This window comes from Tinamus guttatus, unplaced genomic scaffold, assembly GCF_059628265.1.
Source record: "Tinamus guttatus ecotype Peru unplaced genomic scaffold, ASM5962826v1 Tinamus_guttatus_pri_ptg000004l, whole genome shotgun sequence".
Taxonomy (NCBI): domain Eukaryota; kingdom Metazoa; phylum Chordata; class Aves; order Tinamiformes; family Tinamidae; genus Tinamus; species Tinamus guttatus.
The window spans coordinates 6,669,075-6,681,960 of NW_028288538.1; the positions used below are offsets into that span (position 1 = coordinate 6,669,075).

Here is a 12,886-nt window from a genome sequence, read left to right on the forward strand (position 1 = left end):
CCTTGCTGCCTTTTCATTTTTTTCTTTCCTGTACCCTTCCTAAAAGATAGGGAGTCCCCTGAGGTTATAAAAATATTGATTTTTCTCTGGATTTTTTTTGAGCTCCGCATCCACACTAACCTGCCTCCCCTCTTCTTGTTCAAGAGTGGAAAAAGTACAAATCTGCTTATAAGGCATAAAGATGAAATTAAGCAACTAGTGAAAGAGAAATCCATTTTGAAGGCTTGGCAGGTGCACTAAGATAAGATAGCTGTGCTCTTTTTTGGGAGAGTCTCTGGTATCTCTGAGAGCAGTGGAGTTTAAGTTCTATTTGCTCCACAAATACCCAGGGAAGTCAGTAATGTCAGCCCTATGTCTGGAACAGGGGCTGGGTCTGAGTGTTCCTGGGGGGATACTGTGTCTTTTCACCACTGCAAAAGGGCTTGCAGGATTTAGTAAGAGCTGTAACCCCCCACCTTGGCAGTACTTAATGGAGCTAATATCAAAGCAGAAAGATTGTTTTAGATAAGCGCAAAATTTAAAGGAAAAACTTATGCTGCAGTTACCTGCTTTCAGATCAGGCTGAGCAGATTGAATGCTGCAGGAACAGGAAAACAACCCTGAGCAGACACTGAGTAGAACATGTGGGTGTTTTTTTTGTTGTTTTTTTTTTTTTTTTTTTTCCCTAAACTAATTCACTTTGGAGTGAGGGGCTCCACAGGGAGCAGCTCGGGCTGTCTCCAGTCTGTGACTGAGCAGCAGTGGCCCTTGTGCTGCTGCAGGACATGAGCAATTGGTGCTTTGGGAGGGCTGCCAACAGCAGCTGGATGCAGCCCCAGTGTATTCCCAGCCTCAGCTGGCACCAAGTGCTTCCCAGATCCGCCTAGTTGGTGGAGGCCATCCCTCCTTTTTCTTTTTTTCCCCCTCTCCGTTTTGAAGTGCTTAATTAAAGTTTCCAGCAGATAGAGCACGAAGGGAATGTCTGACCTTTTTATTATCTCTAGTTATCAGGAGAGCATAGCAGGAAAGGGATCTTCAGGAGAGAGGAAGGTGGCTCCTTGTGACATGAGGATGAGGTTTATTCTACTACCTAAGTCCATGTCACACAAGGTGTTTTGCCTTCCCTGCTTGCAGGTGAGCTTATATAAATAATATGCAGCTGATAGGTCTGGCAATGGCTATATGTTTTAAATGACGTACAATCATTACTTTTCATAAAGCTGATCTTTATAAAGCAAGCCTGTAAAAAGCTTTACTATGGCAGCACGAAGAGCACGTTATGAGGAAGCAGACCCCTTCCTGTACTTGTTTGCTTTGAGATGTTACCTCACAATGCGTTGACTGCCTTGCCGTGCTCGCGCCGGCCTGCGCAGCTGGGTGCCCCTGGTGCGGGCCCTCGTGTGCCCCTGGTGCGGGCCCTCGTGTGCCCCTGGTGCGGGCCCTCGTGTGCCCCTGGTGCGGGCCCTCGTGTGCCCCTGGTGCGGGCCCTCGTGTGCCCCTGGTGCGGGCCCTCGTGCGCTCTGCCGTCTGCTCGAGCTCCTGCGCCGTGTCCGCCGGCAGCCCGTGCGCGCGGCTGAGCCTTGGCTCCCGCTCCGGCGGCCCTTCCCGCCTGCGGAACGCGCTGGCACATGCGCTCGCCGATGCACCCGGCTCCGCGTCTTGTGCTTGTGGCCGGACTTCTCCAGACACCGGCGTTCTGGATAAGTATTGCTGCTTATTACACTTAAGCTTAGAGTTATTAATTGTATCTGTATAATGTAATTTATATCATAGTGAACATCTGTAATGCATGTTGCCAAATACTAATACGCCATACTTGCCAACTGTGCCTGTTTGAGGGCTTTTCTTCCCCACTTCCCAGAAGTTTTAAATTAAAACCGATTCAGCCTTGCAATGTTATTGATCACACAAGAAGTGGAGGCTCCCAGGGAAATGTTTTTTTATTTTTTATTTTTTAAAATGTGTGTGCATAGGGAGGGCACTCTATGGACAGCTAGTACTTGAAGATGTTTGGTATATTCAAATTCCCTTCCCACTCACAAATCCCTAATTGGCCAGTGTTCGGCTTAGTCTTTTGCTCCTATGTTGCCACCCTCTTCTTTTCCTTTCTTCCTTTTACACATTGCCCTTCTCTTCCATCTTCCCTTTTCTCAATCACTGCATTCTCTATTAAATCAAAGCAGCTTTTTCAATGAAGAGAACTTGATGTGTTTTATAAGTGCCTTGAGCTCATCAGTGGAGGTGGGAGCTGGTGAGCCTAATTCTTGGGCAGGGAAGATAAAACTTTCAGAAGCTGTGCAATTTCTTGAAGGCCATGGGGAAGAGGGAGGCAGAGGTTCTGATTTGCATTTTGGATTACAGCCATGGACTGTTCTTTATCTGCCTTAAAAACTCTGCTTCCTCTTTCACCTCCTTCCCTTCCTCCCCTCAGCTGTGAGCTCTCTTGCAGCTCAGAGGTCATGCAGGTGACATAAGGGATTTTTGCTGTCCCTTGGTATTCAGTCCCTTCTGCCAGGTTGTTTATTCCACCCTAGACTGCTTATGGAGGGTTGTCTGTTACCTCATGGAAGCCAGCAGGGAAAAGCTTGATCTCCTTGACGGTTGCTGAAGTGGAGAGATAGAAATGTCCTTTGAAATCCCTTCCAGGATGTGTTTATTTTGCACGCTCCCAAAAGCTGCAGAGGACAAAATGAGTGGAACATCATCCTTCCTTTTTGAAGGATGTTTGCAAGAGGATGAATTAGGAGTAGATTTGACTCTATTGGAAAAATAGTCTGCATATGACTTATTTTTTTTTTTCCCCTTTGTCTGACTCTGAGGCAGAACTGATCAGGGACAGGATGAAAGTTAATGGCTAATATAAGGATTCAATTTATGATCCAGAACTGCATCCTCAAGGGTTAAGCCTTGAGGTGGTATCTGGCAAAGCTGGAACTGCAGACCTGCTATGCCAGGTCCTTTGGGTCCCCTCTCTCTATTGCTGCTCGTTGGTCAGAGGATTGCAGAAGTCTAATGCTCAGAATCGGGACTTGCGTAACTAAATTGGTGGCATGCACTCTGCAAATGCACTCCGAAGGCTCTCTCCAGACTGGCTAATCTGTGAGGCATGTGCCTTTCCAAGGAGAGTGCTGTGATGCGAGAAGGCTGGGAAAGGAACATTTCCAAACTGTGTCGTTAATTAATGCGGTGGGAGACCTTATCTCCAGGAGAAGTGCTAGGATTAGTTTGCTGCTATTTTCTACTAGACACTGTGCAAGTCTATCCCCATATCATCTTCAGAAGCCCTGAATCCAAATTAGCATTGTGAGTGTCTTCTATGTGCCATGCTAAAAGCAACTGGGTAGTAGGTGTGGAGGCCGAGGTAGATCGAAGAACCCTTCCTGAAAGATGCTACACGTGGTCTCGAGAGGCTGTGCTCAGGGCTCCACACCATCTGGTCGGATGGCATGTCTGCTTGCACTGATGCTTTGCTCAAAACCTTGCAGCAGATGGAAATGCCACTTGTGGGCAGCAGCTGTACTGGCCAGGTCTGTGTCTCTGGGGAGTAGGTATGAGCTGTGGGATGGTTTGCTCCAGCCTGGGGAAGGTTACCTGGCAGCTGCTGCACAGGGATCCCCCAGGCAGCACAGGGTTCCTTCTGCAGTGGTGAAGCACAGCCATGAGTGATGTTTCCCTGTTAGGAAGTTTGGCTGCCTTAATGGGCCAGCCAAAAACACTTTGGTGTGCCCATCTGCCACCATGGATTCTCCTGGCAAAATAAGGCTTGGAGACCGTTTGTATCTCTTGAGGGCAAGCAGCCCTATTGCCCCTGGCAGCCTGGCGTGACCATCCTTGCTCTGTGACGTTGGGAGCTTAGGCTAGCACATCTGTTAGTGCATGGGCAGCGCAAGGCAAGCTGCAGGCTGCAGCATCCCCACGCTCTCACTGCCACGTGCTGCTCCCTGCCCGAGCTCGGAGAGGGTCTGGCCCTGCCGTGTGCCCCTCCGAGCAGGTCAGCGTTGTGGGACGTGCCTCCAATGGGGCTGTGCCCCTTGGCCCTGTGCTGAATTTGCGGCCCACCCTTGGTGCTCGTGCTGCGGTGAACATCCGTCTGCAGACAGCGGCGCCCCAGGACGCCCCTCGGCAGCGCTTCCCACCGAGCGTTGTTTATTCCATCCTTTATCATCCAGAGCTGCTGGGCCCCCTGAGTTATTAGCTTTATTTGCTTGTTGTCAGTGTTTCCTCCTTCGTAAATATGTCCCCGTGCGTCTCTGCTCCTGAGGAATATGCGTTCTCTTCTATTTACTGCTTTTCTCAGGCCCCCACTTTCTCATCACTCTCTCCACCCAGTGGCCCAATAACAGCCAAGGAGATAAATAAGCTACATAACTCTTCCCAGCTATTATTTTTTGCTGTTGTTGTTGCCCTGTGTGGTAATATATATAATAACAAGGAAACAAATCTTATTACTAAAGTAATTACAATAAATAAAAAGCCGAGAGGGGAGATGAAGGGTCTGTTGGGGGAGTGATTGCAAGCAGGATTTTTAAAATTTAATTTACTTGAGTTTTTCTTTGCCAATTTGTGGGTAGCCTGCTGAGGGGGTTGTGACTAATTAGCAGCCAGCTGTTGTTCTAACACCCTCACCTAATTTATTGTGTGTTTGAGTCCATGAAATGGAGGCCTGTCTGCTACCATCATCTCTGGAACTTGACACCAGTCACGTGCCAGTGGTTGGCCTTACTGCTCGGTGCTTTTGTGTCCTGGAAGCTCAATAGCTGAAATTTTGGGTGCTTGGCTGCTATACCTTTTATTTTCTGGCATGTCCTCTGTGCTTCTAGGAGTTCAGGCAGGCAAATGCGTTCAGTCTACTGAACTGTAACTTGCATGTCCCAATGTCCAGCCTAACAACAGGCCAGCACAATTGCTGATGTTTGACACATTGCCCAGAAAACTGCATTACTGTCTGCATGTCTTGGTAAAGCACAAAAAAGGACCTCCAGAACTTAGCCATGGAGCAACTTCTATAACTGAGACTTACAAAAGGCAGATGCCCCTGCTGTAAGTTCCTTAAAGGGCCATAAAAACTAATTAGTTAATAGCCATATTAATACCAGGAGGGTCAAGAACATTTTAGCTCGTGTTGTTACATGTGTCTCTGCTGATTGCATGAGCACGTGCAGCATTTGTCAAGTTTCCTGAAGCAGTAAAGGTGCCCTGAGAGTTGAGTGCACCTCCCTCTGCTCTATTGCACCCAATTTCTGCTGGTGATGCAAGGTCATCTGGGTATTTCATCACAAAAATTACTTGATGTCTGCTCAGCGATATTGCTTTATTGGGCTTCTAAACACTTCAACTTTTAGCTTTGGAGATTATTTCATTTTAGATAGGTACTGCTTTGTATTTTCAAGCTAGCATGAATATCAGATATGAACATGATGTTCCATGAGCTCAGAAGGGAATCATTTTGCTCTGCATTGGGGTGTCTTTTCTTGACTGACAGGAATTTGTAATCAGACGCCTGCACTCCTTTGAAGATGTTTCTAGGAGCCAGGAGACTGGTGCATGAAGCAAGCTTTTAGTGGAGCTAATGAGTTGATTGAATCATACTATTCTTGTTCTCAGTTTGGTTGTGTATGATTTTTCCTTTGTTTGCTCTATGCTTATTTGAATCCCTTTTGTCATATATATATATTTAAAGAAAAAGTCTGTTCTGAGCTCTCTGCAAACAGACAAGGAGCAGCTTGGTCCCTTGTTATGAACAGAGGCATTAGTGGGCCAGCCCATGGTTGAGTGAGGATGTCAGTGAGCACCCTAGCAAGCTTGTAGGATCTAAGACTAAGCCCAGGCTGTTTTCTCCTTCCCAACAATGTGATGTGCTCCATGGATGTGTGAGCTTTGTCATTCCTGCTCTCCTTCACTGCTGCATCCTGGGATGGGGAAAGCATCCCCACCATAGCGACTTCAGCAACCACCTGGTTGAACCCTTCAGTTTCTGTGTTCATGAATTCTTCACAAAAGTTATATGAAAAACAGCAGTCTCTTGACATTTGAAGGGTCTCTGTAAAGGTTTGACCTGGCTGCCATGCAGTTGAAGCTATGCTGAAAACTGTTGTGGTTACTACGGAATTTGTATGGATTGCTTTATTTGCTGAAGAATGGCAGGCATCAAATCCTGACATCAGACTTGAATCTGTTGGAGATGAACTCATGCCGTGAGTGTAGGGCCTGTTTTGGTCACTCATCTCAAGACAAAATCTGCCTCTCCAGGTCTGTTAATGCCTATTGGAAACTACAGATTTCAGAGCTGGAGTCGTTATTCATGGCACAGGAAAAGAAAGTCCACAAAATGAAATTGTAAAAACTTCACTTTTATAGATGTGATGAAGAATGTCCATGACTTTACTGCGGTAGCCACGCTACCTGGAAAGCTGAAATTGCCTGGGAATGAAGGTTATTGTCTCTTGTAATATACCTTTGTATATTATATTGTGTAATAAATTGGGCAGTATTTCTTTTGCTCTGAAAACTGGACATCCCTGGAGTTCCAAATGACATTTCAAGTTTTATACAACCATTCAGTCCCTTTTAAGTATTAAAACACATCATTTTTTTGTGATATATATGCACAGGAATTCTTTTAAAAAGCTATGAATAAAAGATCTGGAGCTTATTTATGCGGATGTGGAGCTGCTTTTCCATGAGTTTACCTTTTAAACATTTTGGGTTGGCTGTATGCTGTGGATATATTTAAGATTAACATTTCTATTTATTTCTTACTTTACCTTTTCTCTACCTTCTCTTTGGGATCTAGTATTCAAATAAAAGCTGGCAAAGTACTGTGATGGGGAAGAGAGATATAACAGCCCTGGTCTGGAAAAATGGACTTGCAATTGAAAATTGTGTTTGTAGAAATGGGAAGAGGAGGCTTATCAACAAAATAAGCGTCATTTAGAAGACTGTATTTTCAAAATTGCTTGTGCAAAAATGCACCTACAGAGTACCAGCTGAGGTTGAATTGTTCACCTGTGCAGACAGTTTCTGTGATTGCACATGCAATTGGGATAATTACATGAGCAAATTTTGCTCCAGTGATTTGAGCAAATTGCCACCCTAATTTGTAAGTCCGTCTGAAAGTCCCAGAGAAGCAGCAAGAAAATGAAAAATGGAAAATTGAGTCGATGTTGGAATGACAGAGAGGGTGTGAAATCAAAACCTCTTCTGCAGCCTAACAGGCAGCCCTGCTGGAAGTCAGGGAAAAAATGTGGAGTGTACTTGTAATGCTCCAAAGCAGCTGTGAGTCCTGAAGGGGCGGGAAAGCAAAACAGTGTCTGAAGTGGAACAGATCATCTATAGGCTCTCATCACCTGCATGTGGGTTTTTGCTGGGGTAGAAGGCAGAGGGTGAGACGGGCAGGTGCAACTTGGGTCTGTGCCTCCTGAAAACTCTGGAGTTGGTATCTGAATGCACCCTAGCACAATGATGTCCTAACCCTGACAGCAACCCTCAAATAACTGTGATGATATATTATTATGCAGGAATAGTGGTGATTTATGCTGTCAGAGGCTGTAGGAATCATGCTGTATTTGGAATTTAGTAGAGCTGAGAGACTTATCCGTGGTCTTTCAGAATTGGCTGGTGGAATTTTACAAGAAGATTTACAATTGCATGTTCCTTTAGGTCTTAAATGGTTATTTCATGTATTTTGTCTGACCTGGATTCTAAACCACTTCTTGGCTTCCTTCCAGCTGTCTGCAACCACTAACACACTTAAGGCATAATTATTATAATAGTTGGAACTGACCTGATATATTTTGCTATGTGTGTATATATTAAACTGCAAACATATAAAAGGATTTATTACTGAATATGTACATGTAACAATCCATAAGCTAGGCAATGTCTTCACCTAATGCCTTTCTTTGTTAGTTCATTTCCTCTGACCTATTTCTTAAAACTCTGTCTTCCTTCTTCTGTAAGGTTATTGCAGAGCAACAGGTTTTGCCTGAGTTCAAGGATCTCCAAGTTGTTTAGAAGTCCATGTGCTGCTGAAGAGCCAACTCTCCCAGACAGAACTTGCTTCCACTGGGAACTGTTCAAGCAGATTTTCAGTTCCTGGTAGGAGTTCTGCTCCTTGAGCTCTTCCCCCAGCAGTAATAGTGCTAATAGAAGTGTACTTGTTAAATAGCACTTCCTATATCCATTTTAAGGAATTTTGTTAGCTATAAGGTAAAATGAAAGGCCAAGATTAATTAAAAGTGAGTTTTTTATCATTCTGTATAGGTTATGGCACTTGAAAACTACACAGCAGCTGAACAATCATAAACTATTTTAATACAGTTTGGAAATGAGGAGGAAAAGAGGCTATAGGTAGCAATGTAGTTTGTTGCACTAATTTTTCACCTCTACAGAGCACTGTAATGGTTTTAAATCCTTGCTGTAGTGACATGAGAGAAAAACAGGGTGGTCTCATCCAACTTTGTAATAGGAGTGAATGTATGTTACAGAAATCTATAGTTGTTGACTGCTAGCTCCAACATGTTGGAGCTAGCAGTCAGTTCTGTGCTCAGGTGGATATAATGTTAGGTGAAGGAGCTCTGGATTATGCTTTTGATAGATGTGTGATAAAGCAAGCCTTGGAAGTGAAATAGAAGGACCTTGGAGGGTGCAATGAAGGAAGGTGTGTGTTGCTTAAATACAGTTGTATTAAGTCCAGCAGCCTGAGGTGCGGCTGAGATCTCCAGGAAGCCCAGCTGGAACAGGAGGAGGATGCTCAGGGCAGAACCATCTGTATGGAACAGCTAAACCTACTGCTCGTTGAGCTGTCTGCTGTCCTGTTACAGGCTGCTGTGTATGAAGATTGAATGTGAAAATCCTAAAAGTGAAGGCAGCAGGGGGATATTTGCAGGGTGGTGGTTTTCCTCTCCAGAACATGCATGTTAAGAAAAGGGAATTTGTTTAGATATACCTTTGTATACCTTCATATACCTTCATGTTTGTAGAAACACGCTGTGTGTTTTTGCATAGATGCTAATGTTCAGATGGAGAAGAGCACTGAAGAGTCAAGTCCTTTAAGCAAGGATAACTTCTGCCTCTCTTCCTGATGTGCAAGTGCAGGCCCTTTGAACTGTGCAGCTTCTTCACCTCCAGGCAAATGGCAACAGCGTGTAATTCTCAGGCCCATGTTCTGTTCAGAATCCAATAGTGTCCATGTGGCTTTGGGCTGTATAACATAAGAAGAAAAAATTTAAGAAAAAGCCTTTGTTGCATTAAGTAGCAGAAATAATTTGAATTGTTACACGAAGTCACAGTAAAATGAGATCTTGGCAGTTAATTATAAGGAGCTGTCTTTGTGTTGGTACTTGATGCCTTTTCTAGCTGGTAATCACTAGTTCTAATTCTGTGTGTATACAGTTACACAGTTAACTCGCTACAGCTTTTGTTCTGAGCAGTCTCATGGTGCCCTACCAAGCTTTACGTGTCCTGCTTTATGGATGCTCCTCGTGAACCATCCCCAGACTGATACAAGGCAGCTCTTGGGCAGTCTCTGTGAACCGGTTGCCTCTGAGCGCTGGAGTCGCTGGTTTTAAGCTGTTAGACCAAACACTCTTGAGTAGGTCTGGAGTAGATGTTGAGGACTAGTGATTTGAAAAGGAGTCACTTGGGTGTAGTTACACTCCTCCTGCTTTGCCTTGTTCTCCCTGCCCCTGGAGTATACCATCCATCTCCGAGAAATCCCTATAGCAACTCCAAAATTGTAATTTTACTTGCAGAGTCTCAGGTGGGAGGGATGGGTAGTCCCTGAATAGCACATATCTAGTGAGCACTAATTCTCTGCAAACTAACTGTGGTGTACATATGAGTCTGTCATTGCTAATTTTTTCTTAAACTTAACTGGGAGTCTAAATGAGGAGCTTGCTTTGAGGTTTGCTAAAAACCCTGTGGTCCAAGTGATACAGTATTCTCTGTGTGTAAATGCATATACAATCATGGTAATAGAGACCATTTTGATCCAGATTGTCAGGACTGAAAGGATGCAGTTGTGCTTGAAGAATTTGTATGCATATGCATTCATAATACTCAAGTTGGGGTTTAGGTATTCAAGTGGCCATTTGTGCTTTCATTTTTGATTATATTCATCCTACAGGAATGGATTGTGTAAATTAGGCACGCAAATATGCATATGTTTTGTTGGATGCTCTACTGAAAATGTGTTGCCTTATTTGGACATAGTTGAACTGATTTATTTTTTTCCTCTCTTGAAGTTTCTTTTCCAGTTTGAGATGTGAGCTGTGGTGGCTGAGTAGTGGTGCATGAGCAACGTGTTTTCCTTTTCCAAATGGCTAACTCCTGTAATTGTTTCTTTAATGTAAGCTAATATTTCCAGCTAACAGTTATTTAGGGTGCTGTCACAGCAAGTCGTAATTCAACTGTGTTGCTTACTGGTCCACATAATGACCAGGGTTTGCCCCTGACTGAATTATCATTCCTTGTTTCTTACCTCCCTTTCGTTTACATGAGCAAGTCTGTCTCCATGCCAGCTCTGAGATGATGCAAAGGAGAAAGCAGAGTCAATAGTGTTGACTTGGAAATCTTGCTTGGCAGCTTCAGGGAGAAAATTGCTCACAAGAGTCTGAAGGCCTCTTAGAAACTGGGCCCAGCAGCTTCCCACAGGCTCACCAAGCTCCATCCCTGGCATCTTTAGTTTTGCACACAGAGCTCTTGCTGCAAATGCTGAATAGGGAGATGAGGAGGTTCCAGTGTGATTTGTGACTGGAAGACAATTTGGGTGGATGATAAGCTGCCATGCCTTGGGCATACTAAAGCTTACACAAAAACTGGGAACCTTTGATATGACCCAGCTAATAGAAATGATCCTTGTGAAGATGCTGATGTTTGATAGATTTTTTTTTTTTTTTTTTCCTCCAAGAAGGAGAAATCCTTCCTGTAAGGAAGAAGAGACATCAAGGCGGGGTAGTAATGGTATGAATGCTACTGAGGTATTACTGAGGTATAGAGTTTTGTTGGTAATTTTTTTTAAAGAAATTAAAGTTGGTTCAAATGAATAACAGCATTAAGGAGTTAGTGTAGTAAAACTTCGATTAATTTTCTGTCTGTAGTTTGCCAATGAATCTTCTGAAACAATTATATTTTTATGAAATGGAAACATGCATAAGCTGCATGACAATGACATAATAAAATGGTAAATCACACTTTAAAATATCATTGGAGTGATCCAAAATGGCATTTTAATTCTTGAAATTTAATATCATTCTCACTTGGGGAATCTGTGAATGATTTGAGTAATACAGAAACTTGTCTAACCTGGGAAATCCTAACAAGTACAGGATGAGTCTATGAAATGGTTCCTATAAGTTTGTTAATGGTGCTGGGAGGCTCTGTAAATTAATGAAAGAACGTGAAAGGGAAGATTGGTAACTTTGACTTTTCAAAGAGTGATTTGTGTGGATTCTTGTAGGAATTATCTTTTGCTAACTATCTGACTCTCTTTTTCTGGCTTCTATATTGAAGACTTAATTTCTTGCTGATGTGAGAGTGAAAATTAAACACAGTGGTAGATGGACAGAATAGTACTTGATGTCTGGGAAGCTGCAATGAGCTGTAACTTAAGAATTACAGTGCTTCATATTCAAACTTTTCTTTTTGATGCATTGGGGTGGCACAGAAGCTGACAGTGACATATGGAGACGGACCTGTTAGCAGGATTGAAGCTGTTACGTGATAAATGACGCAGTGTGTCAGAGCACTTCTATTATCCATCACGCCAGGTTCCTCTGAAGACACTACCATGAAAGAGAGAAGTAGCTACACAAGCGGCTGGGGGATGGTGTAAATAGGGTCAGTGGTTTTCTCAAGAGAGAGAGAGAGCTAGAAAGCCTGTCTTCCCATGGAAATTAATGATTCTCCAAGTGTTGTTCTCCCAATATTCTTAAAAACAAGGCTTGCTTTTAAGAGCCAAGGCTTTGGCTTTTGGTCTCAGACTTCTTTCCCTTCTGTCATCTTTAACCCAACAGACTCGCTCTATTTTTACCATCCTTTTCAGAATGGCATGTGCACAAGTGGCTGTTAGGAGCAAGGGACCCGTGGCACAAACTGGGCACATGTCCTGCTCTGCTTCCTTTAGCCCACCTCTTGTTGCTTCAGCTATGGTGGCTGCTTTCCCCTACTTGATTAATGGGCCCTCAATAGCTAAGCAGTCTATAAATCTAGCCAATCCAAGTAACCAATGTATTTTGATCCCAGAACTCTTAAAAGCCAGGTGCTGACTCTGCTTAGGTGGTAGTTATTTGCCCACATGCAAAATACTAACTGGTGCAAACAGTTTGCATCACTATTTTGGTATTTCTTTCATAACAGCATTTAAAATAAAGACTTTGACTTGATGATACATCAGTGGCCAGTGTCTGGGTTGGTCTGGGATGGGCTTCATTTCGCAAGTGTCAGTCAACAACTGAATTATTTTGGAGATGATTAAATCAGTGTCCATAGTGAATTGGCTAAAAAATCATTTCAGTTTTGGTCTATTTTTTATATATATATATATATATATAAAATATATATATATATATACACACACACACACACACACTAGTCTTATAGTGCATGTGGTGAAGCTGTGGTATGTGCCTCAGAGCATAGCCCCGTTAGAAGGGTATTTACAGCTTCTCTAGCCCCCTAAGAAATCCCTTCTGGGAGGAAGGAGTTGCAGCTCCCTTAGCTGAACCTGTTCTGTAGTTAGAGAGGTTGGGCTCCATGGCTATCAAACTGGCAGCTCCTGCCCAGAACAAAATTTGCAAGGCACAAACTAACCTAAATACATAGATAACTCACCCCCCCTCCAATTCTCATTGCTGTGATGCTCTACTTTATTTGACAGTACAGCTTTTCCTTCACAAACTCCTCATGT

At 43.5% G+C, this 12,886-nt stretch overlaps 1 protein-coding gene across 1 annotated transcript in view; it reads left to right on the plus strand.

The window, feature by feature from the left end:
- Positions 1-12,886, plus strand: part of LOC148596381 (cytosolic carboxypeptidase 4-like) — a 182,184-nt gene that overhangs the window by 25,717 nt on the left and 143,581 nt on the right. The gene's annotated exons all lie outside the window — the stretch shown is intronic.